Genomic DNA, 18,836 nt, shown 5'->3' with positions numbered 1-18,836 from the left:
CATTCCACCACAATGGCCACCTGGAGACCCCAGAAACTATCTTAATCTTCCAGTAAGAGGGTCACATTTTATATGTATTTAAGCTTGATTGCTGACAACTAAACTGATGGGGGGGGGGGGAATCAGATGCTGAAGTACTGCCCAAATAATGTCTCATGGTAGAAGACAGAACTGTGTGCATAATGCTATCCACCCTGTGCAGCTGGTCTGCTGCTCTCAGGTCTGGTTTTCCTTTAGTATATGGAATGGGAGAGAAGTGTAATTTTGTCCTTTGCCCCTGGCACCAAAATATCTTGGACCCAGCCCTGCACATAAAATAGAATTTACTTTCTAACAACTGTGGCAGACTCCATTGAGAAGATGCTGGGAGGTGGTGGAACAAACCAATTTAATTCCATAATAGGCTTCTCGCAAGCAATGCCTTCCCCATCTCTCCACTGCCCATTTCTCAAGACGCACCCCCACTCCCAGCTCTCATTCCTTTCCCCTTGCACTTCTTCTGGTAGAGAACTGCAGCCCTGAGTGACACAGTTTCCTAATGTTTCTTATTAGCAGCAAGAAGCCATTGCTTAACAATGGCTCTGCTTGCCCAGAATTCCCTCTCATCTTTCTTCACATTCCAGGAAGGAGCATTTTGGAAAGCAACTGTTGCATAAATGATAAGAGGGAGAAAACATGAAAACATACCCATCCTTTCTTACTCATTCATCTGCACTCCCGCCCTCTCACAAGCAGTGTGGAGAGAAAAGAGAAAGAGGGGAGTGCTGGGGGAGGGGGGAGCATCTGCATCAGTTATCTCGTTCCCATTCTTAATTACCATTGCCTGAAACAGCAGTTTCAAAGATGCAAAAAAATAAGAAGAAAAGGGGGAATGTGGTTTGGCTGCTCAGGGGTCAGGCAGTTCTCTTGAAGGGAGCAAAGATTTCTCACAAAATGCCACTTACCACCTCTAACTATCAAAAGGGTGGGGAAGTGGAACTGTCAATCATCTGATGTCAGATGACCAACTTTTACCTAGTGGTAAACACTGTGGGCTCAAACCCCAACAATTGGGCACTGGCAATCAGCTGGTTGTTGGGGCATCAAAGCACTGCACACAGCTCTATAAAAGCTCACTTGCAAAGAGCAACACATAGGATTTTGGAGTTGTCAACAATAAGGAGATCAGTGGTGCCTGCAAACCCCTTATTGGTCCAGCCACTAGTTTACCCAACACACGCCTGACGTCGCATGTGATGCTATGTGATATCAGGTGTACAACAGGTGGGTGTGGCTTGGTCCAAATGGCTTAACAGGCCAAATGAAGAGGCTTGGAGGACCTAATTAGGCCCCCAGTCTGGAGGTTCCTCAGCAGTGCACTACAGAATCTTGTTCCAGTATGCTGGGTATAATAAGCAATAACAGCTCTAAGGCCAATAGTGCATTTCCCAGTGTGCTGTAATACTTAGAGTGCTAGACTAGGACTTGGGAGACTGAGGTTCAAAACCCCACTTGGTGATCCAGCACACCTGGTGACCTTGGGCCAGTCACTGCCTCTCAACCTAAACTACCTCACAGTGTTGTTGTGTGGATAAAAGAGGGGGAGGGGGAATTGAGCTCCTTAGAGGAAAGGTGGGATATAAATGTAATACAGTATTAATAAAGTCACATAAGTCACTGATAAGAGAGAATAGCAAATGTTCATGTGTGTTGATGGAAGTTTATCATACCCACCACAGCTGGCAACTGAATAAATAAAATGCTGTTACAAAAACTAGTACCGTCGTACCTTGGTTTTCAAACAGCTTAGTTCTTGAAGGTTTTGGCTCCTGAACACCGCAAACCCAGAAGTGACTGTTCCAGTATGCGAACTATTTTTGGAAGCCAAAAATCCGGCGGGGCTTCTGCAGCTTCCAATTGGCTGCAGGAACTTCCTGCAGCCAATTGGAAGCTGCACTTTGGTTTCTGAACATTTTAGAAGTCAAACGGACTTCCGGAAAGAATTCTGTTTGACTTCCAAGGTACGAATGTACAGATATGTACAATATGGAGCTGTGTCATGGCTACATGCAAAAAGTATCCCCAGGTGTTTGCTGGAAGACTAAGAACTAATGTTAATTCATCACTGAAACTGGTTTCATTTAACCATTTGCACCCACCCTTACTGTGTGTCTCTGCCACCACCCTATTCTAGGGTGTATCAACATTTAAATGCTTTAAAACTTAAGATCTTAAAAGAAACCAGTAAACCAGAGAGATGTCTGCTTCGTGGCTTAAGGAGTTTATATCAATACAGTCTGATCCTCAGCAGCATTAAGATGGGTTTAAAGGCATTTATTTCCATAGACTTAGACTGTGATCCTCTGCATGCTTATCTTGTAGTAAGACCCACTGAGCTCAATAGGACCTGCTTCTTCATAGACATTGTTTAGGATTGCACTGTGCATCCCACTTAAATCTGCATATGGCTGGGCTGAGGTAACGCTTAAAGAAAAAGATTAGAAATATGATCAGTGTCTTTGGATTTTTTAAAAATCTATTTTTTAAAATGCTCTATATTATGCATGCTTAATATAGAGAGCTGCTAGTTATACAGTGGTACCTCGGGTTACATACACCTCAGGTTACATACGCTTCAGGTTACAGACTCTGCTAACCCAGAAATAGTACCTCGGGTTAAGAACTTTGCTTAAGGATGAGAACAGAAATCGTGCTCCAGCAGCATGGCAGCAGTGGGAGGCCCCATTAGCTAAAGTGGTGCTTCAGGTTAAGAACAGTTTCAGGTTAAGAACAGACCTCCAGAACGAATTAAGTACTTAACCCAAGGTACCACTGTACTTGAATGTTAGAATCTCATTTATTTGACCAGTGTTAATAACTCAAAATTAATGAACTACATATCTGCATTATATATTAACTATCTGGGCACAGGAATATCCCTGTTAGCATTCATTCATTCATGAGCCATTTGAATACACACATGCAGAAAACAAAATTGCTTCTCTCCCCCCTGCTCCATCCAAAATAAAGATGTCTCAGGTTAAGTAAGCCCCACTGAATACAGTGGAACTTACATAGTTTATACTGTCACACTATAGCAACCAAAGCTAGGAGCCTTTAATATATTTTGTTAGAGAAAAATCTCATTCTCAAATTTCATGGGGTTTTTTAGGCCTGACTCCTAAATTTGCCTACACTTAGGGCTTGATCCTGCCTCATACAGGCAGGATTCCCTCAGAACAATACAAAACTCCCTTTTTGCCTGCCTTGGCTGCACATACATAATATCACACAAGGTAATTACAGAAAACAGGCACATTGCTCTAATGTGCATAGCCTGATGCTACGTGGATGTGAGAATAATTGTATTATACCCTACATAGATCCTTACATTTATAGACCCTCCCCACGCCATGTCCTTCCAGTGAGCAACACTAGATTACTTCTCTATTCATTTGAAAGTGCTACTGTCTCAGAAGTACCGGTAATTCTTATATCAGTAGTCAAATACAGGGGGTGGGGGTGAAATTGCACTAGTTCAATCCACAGTATTCTAATTACATCACCCATTAGCAGCAGACGTAAACTCAACAAAATTGTTTTACAAAACATTTAAAGGATATTCCGAGTATTTTTTTTTTAAAGGCTTGTAAATTTGATTTTTTAAAAAAAGTGTCCAATGGTAAATGAATTTCCAGATTATTAAACAAGACTCTAGAAAGCATGAGTAATGAAACTGGAATGTTGCATTCCAAACAAACATAGAATAGCCCTGCATGTCCCCAAAACCTGTATTTTAAGGAAACTGTGGTTTTGCATATTTGCAGCAATAAGTTATTAAGGAATAAGTTCCACTTCAAGTAATAACTCCCACTGCAATAAGGCCCACTGAATACATGCACAGGACTTGTGCTTTTATGTACTAGCAGCAACTAAGGTGGTTGTTTTTCCTTAAAACTACTATTTGCCATTAGTAATGCTTTGTTTATAGATAAAATGCTAAGATACAGAAAATAGGTTACTTGTTTATTTTTGGAAGTACTAGAAAATGACAACAAGGCTAGCTAAAGCCTTCTACCACAATGGGCCCTCTTTCCATTTGGCCTGTTAGATATTCCAGGAACACCATTGTGTAGATGGCACACATTTTTATTTTTATTTTAAATCAAGAATGGTATCATTTGCTAGAAAGGATAGGAGCAGGTACAGCTTGCCTCTGCAGCAAGAGGGCAATAACTACTAGCTATATGAACAGGAGGAACACAAGCAACCATCAGTGACAGAGGTCACTGCTTCATGGGTAAATTGATTAGAACGAGGGAAACTCAACCATGGCATTCAGTGGTGAAGTTGGAGCAGCCACATGGTTAGCCTCCCTCCAGATTTTTTTGTGAGGAGAAGAAGACCTTGCACACAACCTTCAATGACAGGGTTGGAGAAGAGCGCAGAATAAAAAAGTAATAAAACCAATAGTTCATGAACATTAACTTTTAAAGAAATCATATTGTTTCACAATAATAGTTATTTGATTCAGGTTTTGTTATTAACCTAAGTATGAAACTTGTTGATAATGATCTTCTTTTATTGTTCTTACAACATTAATATTTAAAAAATACTTGATGAATTACCAGCCTCAGTTTTTAAGCTCGTCAAGTGTCCAAGCATAATTGCCCCCCTCTTTGTTTAATTAAAAACCTGAGTGCTCTTCTCCCATGTACAAAAATGTACCCACAAAACATATTGCCCAAACCAAGCAATTTCCAATCACTGCATTTAGACAGCTACTCATGTATCTATAAAGGCTCTTAATCATGTCCCTCTTCTAAACTTTCAGAATTAAAGGGGATAGCACAGAAGAAAGAAAACTCTTGTTAATTAGCAAAATGCACAATTCTAGACTACCACCATCTCACAGGAGTTTTAACTCTTCTGCTCATGAAGACACAACAATTGTCACATGCATCATGGCACCTAACCTTCAACTTTGTCAATAAAGTGGGATCACTACAAAGTCAGTCACCATATTAGTGCAGCCAAAATAATCACATTTCGGATAGGACTCAGAGGCAGCCTTATCATAAGTCAAGCAAGATGAAGCAAGCCGTTCAAGAGATGGAAGGTTTTCAGCTTGCTTCAGTTCCACACCAAGAAGCTCCCAATGCAACACCACACATGGCAACAGCAGCACACAGAGGTAGAGAGATGCAGTACTTCTTTTAAGATGGCACTGCATGTTGTCTCACAGACAACAAATGCATTGTTATTATTTATTAATGTATAAATACACAATTCAGGAGGATATGGCCCTCAATGAATATTAGTCAGTATCAGAAGTAGCATGCCTCTGGGATTTACAAGTGGGAGCGTGCTAATCCACTCATGTCCAGCTGCTACTTGGCCAGTGGCCACTAGAAGAACAGACTGCACTAGATAGGCCTTCGGTCCGATCTAGCACAGTTCTTTTTATGTTATTTCATAAGAGTATATTAAAGTGTCAAAATGACAGGTGGTGGTGTTTTGAGTTTTGTGGTTTCCCTCAACTGTGGAGCAAATGCTGGAGTTAAGGACCCAACCAGATCATATTTGTGCTTACTTAGGATTAAGTCCAGGGCTGAACTGGGCTTACAATGTCACCCTTGTAACATTGCTAAAAGAAAGAGGGAGTGAGACTTTCCTCCCTGCACCATCCACAGAGAGATAAATGAGCAGAGCAGGGCTTGGATTACAAGCTGGAGAAGAACTATTGGAGGAAAGAATGTGATTTGCCTAGTTTGGGATTTCTGCAACAGCATGGTTACTTCTGAGTGTCCTCCTTTATTCATGCTAGGGAACATCCACTCATTTAATACATTTTTGGGAATTGTGAACTGCGTCATCAGTTTGGTGTAAGAAAACTGACCCCCTTTCCTTTTTTTTAAATTACCCATGGTCATTTTTACCCATGATAATCATTTCTATGATTTACTCATTTAAAATAATTTTATGAATTAACCACGATGATCATTTTTATATCAAGCCACAAATTGAAAACCTTGTCCTAGTCATGATTGAAAAACTGGATCAGCCATGTCCATGGTTAGCAAAAATGCTAGTGTAGAAATAATGCTAAACATGGTTATGTACAAAAACGAAAGGTGACAAATCCTCTTGGAAGACAGGGAGACAGAGAAGCACGTGTCAGTGGTGTTCTAAGAAGAATATTGACAAGCTGGAACATGCACAGAGCAGGGTGACCAAGATTACCAGGGGTCTGGAAACCAAGCCTTATGAAGAAAGGTTGAGGGAATTGGGTATGTTTAGCTTGGAACAGAGGAGACTGAGAGGAGATATGAGCCATCTTCAAATATCTGAAGGGCTGTCACATGGAGGATGGAGCAAGAACTTGGATCTAGCAGGAGAATGTGGCAATCAAATTAGAAGAGACATACATTTTGTTACTATCTATTATTTTACTGTTCATAGGCGGTTCACACAGGCTTGATTCCCTGCTGCTTCTTATCTGTTTAAAAGGCATAATCATAAACCAGATTATGCAGAGCAGCACACTTCCAGAGTGAATTAAATGTTTTAGATACACTTAGAATAGGAATAGTAAATGCAGCAATGCAAGATTCTTACAGTTTTACATGGCCATCACAATTATTTATAACACTATCAATCGCAATATAATCACCACTAAATATGTCCAAGAAGGTACCTTACATAAACAACACCAAAATACATGACTGGGCAGTGTGGTAAACAAATTGCATAGTAATTCGGAGAACTAAAATACCTAAAAGCCAAGTTTCTATTTATGCTAAACTGCCCTCAAATTCCGCTTGCAGAAACTGGTGTTACTTTTATAGCAGCCTGCCAGTAACAACTGCATGAAAAGGACTGTATGTTGACAAGTTCAGCTGCTATACTGATTTAGGGCTTTATTGTTCCACATGAAGATTGTGTTTTTCTCTGAATGGATGCAGCTCAGGGATGAGGGAACCTGTGTCCCCCCCCCCCCATGTGTTTCTGGACTCCATCTCCCATCATCTCTGACCATTCATCTTGGTGGCTGAGGCTGAAGGTTGGGACCCAACAACAGTTGAGAGCCAGAGGCTCCCCTTTCCTGATACAGCTGCATGTAAAAATCTGAAGGTTTTTTTTAAAAAAAGAGAATTGAATTCTCCATCTCAGCATCAAAGGTACAACAGCCTGAGGTAGGACAAGCCAGTCTGCTCTCTGCCATGGTAAGAGAAGTAGGGTACGTGGCTGAAAATGAAATAGCAGCAGTGCATGCAAGAAGAAAGGTGAAATGCAGTAGCCTCTTCAATTATCTGAAAGCCATATATTAAGCAAAGTTGTGATTTTAAGGAAATGGATTGTGAATTTTCACATTAGATCTCAGCAACATACAGTGGTACCTCGGTTTATGGACTTATCCATTCCTTAAGTCCGTTCTTAAACCAAATCCGTTCTTAAACCAAGGTGCACTTTCCCTAATGAGGCCTCCTGCCGCTGCTGCCCTTCCACTGTTCGGCTTCCGTTCATAGACTGAGGTAAAGTTCGCAAACCGGGACACTACTTCCGGTTTTGCGGAGTTCGTAAACCGAATAGTTCGTAAACAGGACTGTTCGTAAACCGAGGTACCACTGTAATGATTTACAGAATGAAATGGTGAAGAAGAATTTGGCCTAACAAACATGTTTTGCTAGAATACTGATGCATACAACATTGATAGTGTTAATTTATAATGAATAAATGAAGCTTCAGTTGTATAACTGCATAATACGGTTCACATCTTTCAAAACCTCATTTTCCCATTCAGAGATTTTGAAGATGACACATTAATACCTGCAAGTGCTTGGAGTGGGATCTCCTCATTTTCCAAAGGAATATTCAATGCATGAAGTTCAGCAAGCAGGCACAAACACAAACACAATTTAGAAAACTAGTAGGTGGATTTAAACAAGTATTCACACGCATACAACAAGACATGAAGGCTGGCGACATCAAACCCGTCATGTGCAAATCCCATGACGATGATCACAGTGCCTGGAGATGCACAGTCAGGTCATGAATCTATAGAAGTAACCACAGGAGGAACGCATAAAGAAGCAACACCAGGGTACGTCTACATCAGCATAACCAGATTCCTTCATCTGCCCCAGCTGCAACCAAACTTGTCTTTCCTATACTGTTCTCTACAGCCACAGGAGTAGTTGCAAGTAACTGTCAACAACACACATTTTGGTGAACTATAAAACATTTGTGGTGTCAAAATTTATAGAATAAAACTCAAACATTACTTTTTAATATCACTTTGCTGTCTTCAAATGCAGACATTTAACTTTGATAGATAAGTAACAAAATAATTATAAAAATAAGAATATATTTTTTCTGAGCTTTTTATATGGATTTAATAAGCACCTTGATTTACAAAAGCTAAATATGCTATGGTTTTCAAAGCTGCCTTCTAATCTTATTTACTTTCCTCTCCACCCAAGTCTATCATTGTCATTTTGGCTGATGGCCACTACAGCAATAATACTTTTGAGAATCTTTCCTGGCATTCAGATTACAGACATCTCCAGGAAATGAACAGGAAATGCTACGCACACATATGTATATGCTAATTCCTAAACTGATAAGGGACATTTTAGAGCCCACAGCATTTATATTTATTTCTTTATAAATTTATTTATGAGCTGCTCTTCTGGCCTCAAAAGGCCCAACAGGTGAACTACACTCTTAAGACAACATCATAGCACCTGCCGGGGTGGTGGTAGTGGGGTATAAAACAAGTGCAACTAATTGGATCTGAAAACATCTGGAAGCTATGAAGGGTGGGAAAGAGTTCCACTGAGAGGGTGCCACCACAGAAAAGGTTGCTGCAACTATAATCGTACCACCAAGTGTCAATTCTTATATGCAAACCAACAACATTAAAAAAATGTTTCTTTGGTGATTATTTTTAATAACAAAGAATACATTTGATTAGCCGAAGGCACCTTTGATGAATTGCTTCAGTGTGAATAAGCCCAACTCTGGACATGTTTGTCCCCTTTGTTTATTCATCTGGTCTCGTGTTCGCCGCACATCCCACTCTGCTTCCTCATGCCTCTGAATTTTCCCAGCCCTCCAGGGAAATAGTCTTGTTCCTGTCCACAAATGCAGTTGCTGCTACTAAAAATCTCTTGGGGTCACATTCTTTTACTTCTTTTCTTTATTTAAACCAATATTCACCAATCTGGTGCCCTCCAGTCTGAAATACAACTGCCATCAGATCCAGCACTTGCTGGCTAGGGTTGATGAAAGTTGTGGTCCAAAACATTTGGAGGGCACCAGGTTGGCAAAGGCTGGTTTTGAACACTTCAAGGTGGATTCATTTCCTGCTTTGTGCACTGACTCCAATGTAGAGCATCCAATCATCCACAAGCCCAAGAGTCAGGAATGCACTACTTTGCCTTCGTAATATGTAATTATATAAAGGGACTACTTGACAAGTACAACATGCCATTTCACCTGCCTTCCTGAAAGCTACAGTACTTCATAGGCTCAAGTTGCCAGATCAAGGGAACAGACAAAATTAAGGACATTTTCGTATTTAATGAATAACAGCAGGCTGCAACCCTTCACTGATTCACATCTCAAAATCTGAAAGCCATTTGACTACTCAGGAACAAAGAAAGTTTAGTATTCTACACACCAAGTGTACACAATCTGATTTCCTATTATATGCTACATTCTTAAACATATAATTTTGACCTGATTACAATAAACATTTGAGTTTTTAAAACTGTTTTTACTGATAATTTTGTTTTACTTTTTTTTAAAAAAGAACTGCTTTGAGGGTGTGTTTGTGGCTAATACATTCTAATAAATGTAAGCTTAAAGTACAACAACCCCCCAACACACACAAATACAGTACCAAGAATGTAGACCTTTATTTCCTACATTTTAAGATATGATCAAAACATTTTAAGATATGATCAAAACCACCCCACCCCAGCATTTTTACCCTCAGAGGCAGCAAGAGGCCCAGGTAACCCATTCAGCTTCATGGCTGAGCAGGGATTTCAACCTGGGCCTCCTCAATCCTACTCTTGACATTCCATCCATTATACCACATAGGTTCTCATGCATTCTCTTCACTCAGAACCCTATGTTCTTCGGCATGTGCTTTGATAATTTAAGTAACACTAAAGATGTGATTATCATGCTCAATTTGTGCAGCGAATACAGGAAAATCCTACGCATGTTCAGTCAGATGTAAGTCTCACTGGATTCAACGGATGAAACTCCCAGAAAAGTGTACATAGCACTGTAGCCAAAGAGTAAATGAATTACATTGTTTAACATGCTGCTTCACCCTCCCATTAACCTAATGGCACAGCATTTTCACAATCTGCATTAAATCAAACTTAAAGATAAGCAAGTTGCAGCAATCCATACTACGTATTCCCGGATCTTTAGGACTAAAGTTATTAACTCATCCATGTATGCTCCCCAGACACAGCTAGCTACACTTCCTGGAACTAATTATTTTATGGCTTAAGCCTAGACTAACCCATCTGTTCAGATCATTCAGCCATTTCATTTAGAAATTTAATGGCTAGCATGTCAGGAAGAAGCAACATATTGCTCAATTTGCTGATTTTTCTCTAGTGCAAAAATGTCATATTCGGGTATAGAAAGTCTAAAGATCAAGGCAAATAAATAAATAAAAGCTGCTGGCATATTTTGCAGGCAGTCAACCTGCGGCATGGGTCTCACAACTGGAAATTTGTTACAGCAAGCATTTGTGCCTAGCTACATATTATTATTAAGGTAAAGGACATCTGGACGGTTAAGTCCAGTCAAAGGTGTCTATGGGGTGTGGTGCTCATCTCACTTCAGGCCGAGAGAGCTGGCATGTGTCCACAGACAGCTTTCCGGGTCATGTAGCTAGCATGACTAAACCACTACTGGCGCACGGAGGACTGCCAGAGCACACAGAAATGCCGTTTACTTTCCCGCCACAGCAGTACCTATTTAACTACTTGCACTGGTTTGCTTTCGAACTGCTAGGTTGGCAGAAGCTGGGACAGAGCAACGGGAGCTCACCTCGTCACACAGATTCAAACTGCCGACCTTCTGATTGGCACGCCCAAGAGGCTCAGTGGTTTAGACCACAGCACCACCCGCGTCCCTCTATATTATTATTATTAATATGCCGTTAAGTGTCCATGTTACACAAATTGAGAGTTCATTTGCTGCACATATATCAAAACGTTTGGCCACTACTCCTGTACCTGTTTGAAGCATCTGATAAATTTCTCAGCAATGCTGGTATAGCACCATAGAAACACTTAACATGGTTTGCATTTACAGGACAACGAAGTTGTTGGAAGATACCAAATGAACATCCAGTCCATGAACATCATCCCACCCACTGCTCAAGAGAACAGGTGCACAACGGAAACAAACTCAGATGGCAAACAACTTGAGATGACTAAATGCAAGCGAACCTAGCTGTACGCTGCATGGGAAGGCAAACACATTCCAAACTAAGCAAACGCCTATAGATACTAACCAAGCTTGGGGGAAAACCCTTTCTAATCCTCAACCCCAAACCACTCAACATGCTGTTTCTAGCTGTGGGGTAGAGAAAATGGGGTGAAAACCATCAGGACTCCAGTGAAGCACAACTGAGGCAATCGAAATAGCAATCATAATACGCACTTCATAAATGCAATGAATATTGTTAATACAGATGACAGCCATTGTCAGTGGCGTAGCGTGGGGGGTGCAGGGGGTGCCGGCCGCACCAGGCGCAACATCTGGGGTTAGGGCAAATCCACGGGTTAGGGGGCGCAAATCCACAGGTTAGGGGGCGCAAATTACTTGCCTTGCGGGTGCTGACAACCCACGCTACACCGCTGGCCATTGTGTTCCACCCAGGCACCCACTGGTGTAGTAAGATCAGGCAAGCAGACAAATGCTGAATGCTTCTATCAGATAGTGTGGTCATGTGAGGCTGCCTTTCAGTTTTAACATCTGTCAATAACTGCCAGCTGAAGAACACTGTCGCTGTGTTTTCCCTGTCTTGACTCCTGCATCGCTTCTGCCAAGGTATCCAAATTCCTACAAACGCCAAGCTGCAGAGGCCAGATTTCAGACAGTGCCATTCTGGCACACCAAAAGACAGCAGCTCTTACAAGTGATTTTGATGAGTTGGGAGTGTGTGTGTGTTTCTAGTTAAACAAAGTTTGTCTTTAAGTTTGTTGGGTTTTAAAAAAACAAAACCCCTAAAGGTGCTAGAGACCATTCAGAAAAGAAATTTGAGGAGGGGCTGGTAACTTGCACCATACAAGTACAGTATATGCAGTGAGCTAGAGAGAAAAGTCCAAGCCCGTCAGCCCCACCCCCTCCCCTGACTAAGTCAACCATTCGATTTGCAAGAATTTGGCGGAGCACTTAAAAGAAAACATGGAGGCTCTTAAAACGAGGAAGTCCCGGTGGAGACAAACCTCCGCGGGATGTTAGAACTCAGTCGCCCTGTCTTCTCGCCCCGGTTGTGCAACGCGCCCCCTCCGCCATGGGCAAGACCCGCTCGAGGGCGCGCGCGCCTTGCCCCGTGCCGGGCTGCCCCGGATTGCGAAGCGAGAAGCAGGAAAGAGGGAGAGAGAGGGAGAGAGAGAGAGAGAGAGAGAGAGAGAGAGAGAGAGGGCAACTCCGAGCGCCTGTCGCGAAAGTGTGCCACCCAGCACACCCAGACGAGAGGCAGGCGGGCGCCCAACTCACCCAGCCCAGGCAGCGACTCGAGCTCCGGAGGGTCCCGCTCCTGTGACGAGAAGTGCTCAGCCCATTCGCACAACCCCTCAGCGCCGGAAAGTGGGGTGGGCGAGAGATAAAATCTCTCTCTCCCACAAACACACTCGCTCACTTCGAAAAGGGATGGGGAGGCGCTGCCCGCGCCGCTTCCTCATTCACCGAGGAGGCAGGCGGAGCAGGAACTACCTCGCCCTCCTCCTTACTCCCCCCCCCAACCGGCCCCTGCGAAAGTGGCGGCCCCGCCGCAGCAGCAGGTATGAGGCGGCCCGCGCGCGCCAACGAGCCACTCACCCGTTTCGCGCGAAGGACCCTCGCCAGGAAGCGCAGGACTTGCTCGGCGCTCCGAGGCCGAGAGCGCTGCCCCGAAAAGAGAGAGGCAGTCAAGCGGCGCTGCCTCCGCCTCGGGACCGCCCTCCCCTCGCTCGCTCGCTCGCCCCGCCCTCCGCCCGCGCGCGCTCCGCCTCAACTTTTGCCGGACGCGCTCACCTGCTGCTCTTGCAGCCGGGCAGGGGAAGAAAGCGGGGCGGGGGCGCGCGCTGAGGGGCGGGAATCCCCTGCTTCGCGCGGGCCACATCGAACGGAACAGGCGCTTGGAGGCTTCAGCGTCTCCTTTCGCTTTTCCGTCCTCCTCCTGCTTCTTCTGCCGCTCGCCCGGTCTCTCCCGTCGCCGTCGAGGAACTTTCCCGGGACGAATGGAGCTCGTTCGCGGCTTCGGGCCTCTCGCGGTTGGCCTGTGCTTGGCCGGCCTTCCTTGCCCGCGGGTGTGTGGCGCGCACAGCTCCGCGCGCCTTTACCTGACCCGGCAACTCCCTCGTCTTCTCGCTTTGTTTTAAAGTCGGTCGGCCTCCACCTTCCCTCTCTCAGCCCCGGGAGGAAGCGGCGTCTCGCCTCGTGGGGCTGTCGCGGCCGGGCGGTTTCCCCGTGGAAACGCTGCGGGCGCGGGCTCTGGAAGCCACGCGGGACAGACCTCGCAGTCGCTCGGTGCTCAAAGAGGTCATGGCCGAGCGGGGAAAAGTGTCTCGTTTGATTAAAGCTGGGTGGCAGAGGCTGGTCCGGGGAAGGAGGTGGTCTCCGCTTCCTTTACCATACCCTCTGCATCACTATTTCTCAGGTTTGCTTAAAAACAAATTAATTAATAACATCAGTATGTTTGCGGCTCTGGAGCCGCTGCCTTTGGTGCAACAATGCTGTTTTAATATCGCGTTTCCTGTTACCTACCGATATTTTAGACCGTATGGCATTGGAATTGATACTATTTTACGTATGTGTTGTCCTCTCTCTGTATGTGGTGGGGGGGGCGGGGGTTAGTTGCTATTTGTGCAATTGTTGGAAGGAACTGTTTCTATGCCCATGATTTTATTTATAAAAAGTATATGCCACCCTTGCCTAAAATTTCCAAGTTGTATTTTGTTGTTGTTTAGTCGTGTCCGACTCTTCGTGACCCCATGGACCAGAGCACGCCAGGCACTCCTGTCTTCCACTGCCTCCCGCTGTTTGGTCAAACTCATGCTGGTAGCTTCAAGAACACTGTTCAACCATCTCGTCTTCTGTCATCCCCTTCTCCTTGTTCCCTCAGTCTTTCCCAACATCACGGTCTTTTCCAGGGAGTCTTCTCATGAGGTGGCCAAAGTATTGGAGCCTCAGCTTCACAATCTGTCCTTCCAGTGAGCACTCAGGGATGATTTCCTTCAGAATGGAGAGGTTTGATCTTCTTGCAGTCCATGGGACTCTCAAGAGTCTCCTCCAGCACCATAATTCAAAAGCATCAATTCTTCGGTGATCAGCCTTCTTTATGGTCCAGCTCTCACTTCCATACATCACTACTGGGAAAACCATAGTTTTAACTATACAGACCTTTGTGTACTATATTGTAAATCGCTTTGATATGCCTTGTGGGAAGTCATTCATAAATATAATTAAACAAAGAGTAAAATGTATTTATTGACAATTCAGTATTTAGTAAAATTGTTTATTAAATTCTTGCTGTTGTTGTTTATTTATTAATTGTCTCTCTCCCTAAGGGCAGTGGGTTCTAAAAATATGCACCTCTGTTGTCAAAAGCCAGGGTGAAGAGGTGTGTCTTCAGCATTCACCAAAAGCTGTATAATGGAGGTGCCAGATCCCCCTTGGTGGGGAGGGAGTTCAACAAGGTGGGGGCTGCCACATAGAATCCCCTCTCCTGTGTTGCCACCCCTAACATACTGTATTGTTAATGTTGTAATGTCAGCTGACTTATGTGATGCATTTGCCCTGGAAAGGTGCTTGACTTTCTGTGAGGGGCAGTCAGGGTAGAGCCAACAGTGGATGGAGTCTGCAGCTTTACAGGAATCTCTAGTTGATTGTGAGAGTGTAGAGCTGAATTGAAAAATGAAGACCTAGGTCTGATAGAAGTTTGCATTTTTACTTTTATTTTTTTGCTCTGCAACATTTGGCTTGGCTGGCTTGCATGACTCCTCTGGTACCTATAAAGGCCTTTCTACTCTGCTCTCTGCAGTTTATCGTTTTCTCTTCTCGTGGAATCTAGGATCAAGGCTGGCCCAAGGCTAACTGCTGCCTGAGGCAAAGGACGAGATGGTGTCTTTCCTGTTCCATGTAGAAAAGCTGAATATTACTTCAACACTAGAGATGGGATAGTGTCCTCTGCTACTCCTGAGGGCTGAAGGCTAGCTTAGTAGGGGAAAGGGCACACATAGTTCTGTTTTACATTAACATTGGAGAAATGTATGTTTTCTATTTTTGTATAAAATGCAGAGCAGTCCCACATTAAACTAGCCTCCTTTGAGAGGAAGGGTGGGATATACACTTAAAAAATAAATAACGATAAATGATAAACTTTCTTCTTTAACAAGTGACACTTCCTGTTGCCTAACTCACTTAGCCCTATTTCAAAATTGATAGTCACATACACTTACAAAATCTTACACAGAAAGCAAAAAAAGAAATGGGGTGGAGGAAGAGGAAGAAGGAAACAAGGAAAGTTAGCTTTGAGTCTATATAAAAACAGACCACAGTTCAAATAATTCCAAGAATGCAGGCCATATGTTGTTGAATTTATTACTGGCATTCCATCTGCTAATTATTGCTTGTTCCTTTACTGCCAGATCTAGCAGAACCCCTATCCTACTGCCAGTTTGTAAAGGATTCTCTGCTTTTTGGACACTTGTGGCTCTTAGGAAAACACAAATGTTAATTCATTGTAATATTCCACCTGAATGTTTTATACTCAAGAGTCATACTGGAAGCAGCAAAGCAGCAATGATCTTTTTTTGATATAGTTACAAGCTCGATGGATCAAAGGACATTTCAGTAAGGCTTTTGACATAACCCCCCATGATACTCTTGTGCAGAACCTATAAAATGTGGGCTGGATGTGGTAACTGTTAGATGAATTTGTAGCAGGTTGACCGACCAAATGCAAACAGTGCTCATTAATGGTTCCTCATCATTCTGAAAAAAAGTGACAAGTGGAGTGCATTGATGCTGTTCAACCAGGAACACAATAAGCGTATTTTGCCTCTGGGACATCCTTGTACTCAACAGCAAGAGTCAAACATTCAACTGTACAGCTCAAGTAGGTTGCATGCCAGTCTACCAGCATGTATCGGCCCAAAGTTAGCCCCATTGAAATAACTGGACTTAGTTCAAAGTTAACATGCATAGGATTCTGCTGTTAGGCCTTAAAATACTGGCAGTTATGTCATTCAAAGTCTCACTTCCTCTTTCCTGACAGAGGGAGGGAGAGAGATGTGGGTGGGTGTCTGTCTGGTGGTAGATATTTTCAGAACCAAGTAAGCAACAAAATTGGAAAACATTGTTCTTTTGGCCTAACCTGTCTTTTATATTTCATCCATTTTACATTTCTTAAAAATACTGCAAATTGCAATATTTAGTCTACATTAAGCCCTTTCAAACTATGCAGAACTGATGTGTCTGGGTCCATTATCTTTCATTTTTTTCAAAACTGTTTTTTCAATAGTAGTGTTGAGTGAAACAGGAAGTGTGCCTGTTTAATCGTTTCTATAGTAAAAATAACATTGATAATGTGCTTTGTGGAGCCTATTGAAATGTCAAAAGCATGGTGTCCAAGAGCCCTTGCTTCAGAAATCACATTGCGATGTATTCTGCTTATTTTTCCCTTTACCCTTTCAAAACAGCAGGTTCAAGCTGATGTTTGAACTTCAAACAAAGGATTATGTCATAAACCGGAGAGATGGAGTGGTGTAGTGCAGGGGTCGGCAAAGTTTTTGTAGCTTGGGCCGGTTCACAGTCCTTCAGATGGTGTGGTGTGCCGGACTGCGCATGCACGCATGTGCAAATGCTATTTCTCGCGCTCCTTCTGGCACGGAGGAGGCATGCGCGACTTCCCATTGGCTGCAGGAGCTTCCTGCAGCCAATGGGAAGCCAGCCAGCATCGCGGAAGGCGGTCCCTGCTCCCCTACACACCTGTTTAGTGCGGCGCACGGGAACCGACCGAGTGGGCAGCGGGGGTCCATGGGCCAGTTAAACGACTCCCATGGGCTGCTTGTGGCCCATGGGCCTTAGGTTGCCGACCCCTGGTGTAGTGGTTAATGCTGGATTAGGATGACCCAGGTTCAGATCCCCACTCAGCCATGAAGCTCATAGTGACCTTGGGCCAATCACTATCTCTCAGCTTAACTAGCTCCATGGAATTGCATGGAAGATAAAATGTATGCGTATGTGGTGGGGCAGAAAACAATGTAGGCCACTCTGAATTTGGAGGGAGGGTGGGTTTAAAATGCAATAAATTATAGCTAAACGATCTTATGTTACAAATGATATTGGTGATTCAAACAAAATGATTTAACTTCACATGGCAGCCTAATGGTTATACTCGTTTTCAAAGGAGAATGAATATACCGTAGATAAGTATCTTGAAGACTGAGATAAGGTAAAGGTAAAGGTACCCCTGCCCGTATGGGCCAGTCTTGACAGACTCTGGGGTTGTGCGCCCATCTCACTCAAGAGGCCGGGGGCCAGCGCTGTCCGGAGACACTTCCGGGTCACGTGGCCAGCGTGACAAAGCTGCATCTGGCGAGCCAGAGCAGCACACGGAACGCCGTTTACCTTCCCGCTGGTAAGCGGTCCCTATTTATCTACTTGCACCCAGGGGTGCTTTCGAACTGCTAGGTTGGCAGGCGCTGGGACCAAGCGACGGGAGCGCACCCCGCCGCGGGGATTCAAACCGCTGACCTTTCGATTGGCAAGTCCTAGTCGCTGAGGCTTTAACCCACAGCGCCACCCGCGTCCCTGAAGACTGAGATAATGGAATACAAAAACAAGGTTGCACACACATCGTATATTTAAAGCACATTTCAAGTACACACCCACCCCAGAATTATCCCTCACAGAGCTATAATGCCCAGCACGCTTATCAGGCTACAGTTCCTAGGATTCTTTGGAGGGGATGTGCTTTAAATGTATGGTGTGTACACAGCCTAATTTTGTATTAAAGGATCTCAGGAACTCTGACAAAATATAACATTTATTCAACTGGAAACTATCCATGTGCTCCCCCTTGCCCCTTCCTTTCATCCTGATTTTAGTATGGTTTCTTTTAAACCACAGTTCTCTGTTACATCATATCTTCTTACTTGATATCTTCACCAAAAATGCCCACTCAGAGCTAGGAAACAGAGAGGGAAGGTGCCCTTTTGCCTAAGTAATGTTTGTGACAAATAAATAAATAAATTTTTAAAACAGACCTTTTTATTAAAGTGATGAAATAATACATTGATTTGCCTCTATGCCATCGTCTCCTGCAACATGCAGGCAATTTATGTAAGGAACCACAGGCATAGCCAAGGGGGGCAGAGGGGTCAGCTCCCCCCCCCAAATCAAGTAAGTACATAAAAATACTTAACAAACTAACCAATTGCATGGCAGATAGCTCTGTTCTGCCCCTCCCCCAAACATAAATCCTGACTATGCCTGTGTAAGGAACCTCGAACACTACAATGCAGCAAAGTATATAAAAATACGGTATTCTGAATGAGCAAACAAGCATAGTACAGAGGTTAATTGCAGCATGGTATCCACAAACCATT

General features: G+C 43.6%; 1 protein-coding gene across 3 annotated transcripts in view; it reads right to left on the bottom strand.

Moving 5' to 3' along the window:
* The window catches only part of PRKCD (protein kinase C delta), a 56,527-nt gene extending 43,311 nt beyond the window's left edge, over positions 1-13,216 (bottom strand). For 2 of the 3 annotated variants that reach the window (XM_077924804.1, XM_077924806.1), the window contains exon 1: positions 13,063-13,216. The gene's annotated coding sequence lies outside the window, so the exon portion shown is untranslated. Of the gene's footprint in view, positions 1-12,741; positions 12,946-13,062 lie in introns of those variants that run through there. The other variant, XM_077924805.1, reaches the window with a different exon arrangement.
* Positions 13,217-18,836: the final 5,620 nt, after the last annotated feature.

Source organism: Podarcis muralis, chromosome 2, assembly GCF_964188315.1.
Source record: "Podarcis muralis chromosome 2, rPodMur119.hap1.1, whole genome shotgun sequence".
Classification (NCBI taxonomy): Eukaryota; Metazoa; Chordata; class Lepidosauria; order Squamata; family Lacertidae; genus Podarcis; species Podarcis muralis.
Note: the sequence above shows the minus strand (reverse complement) of the source record. Positions and strands in the feature narration are given on the sequence as shown.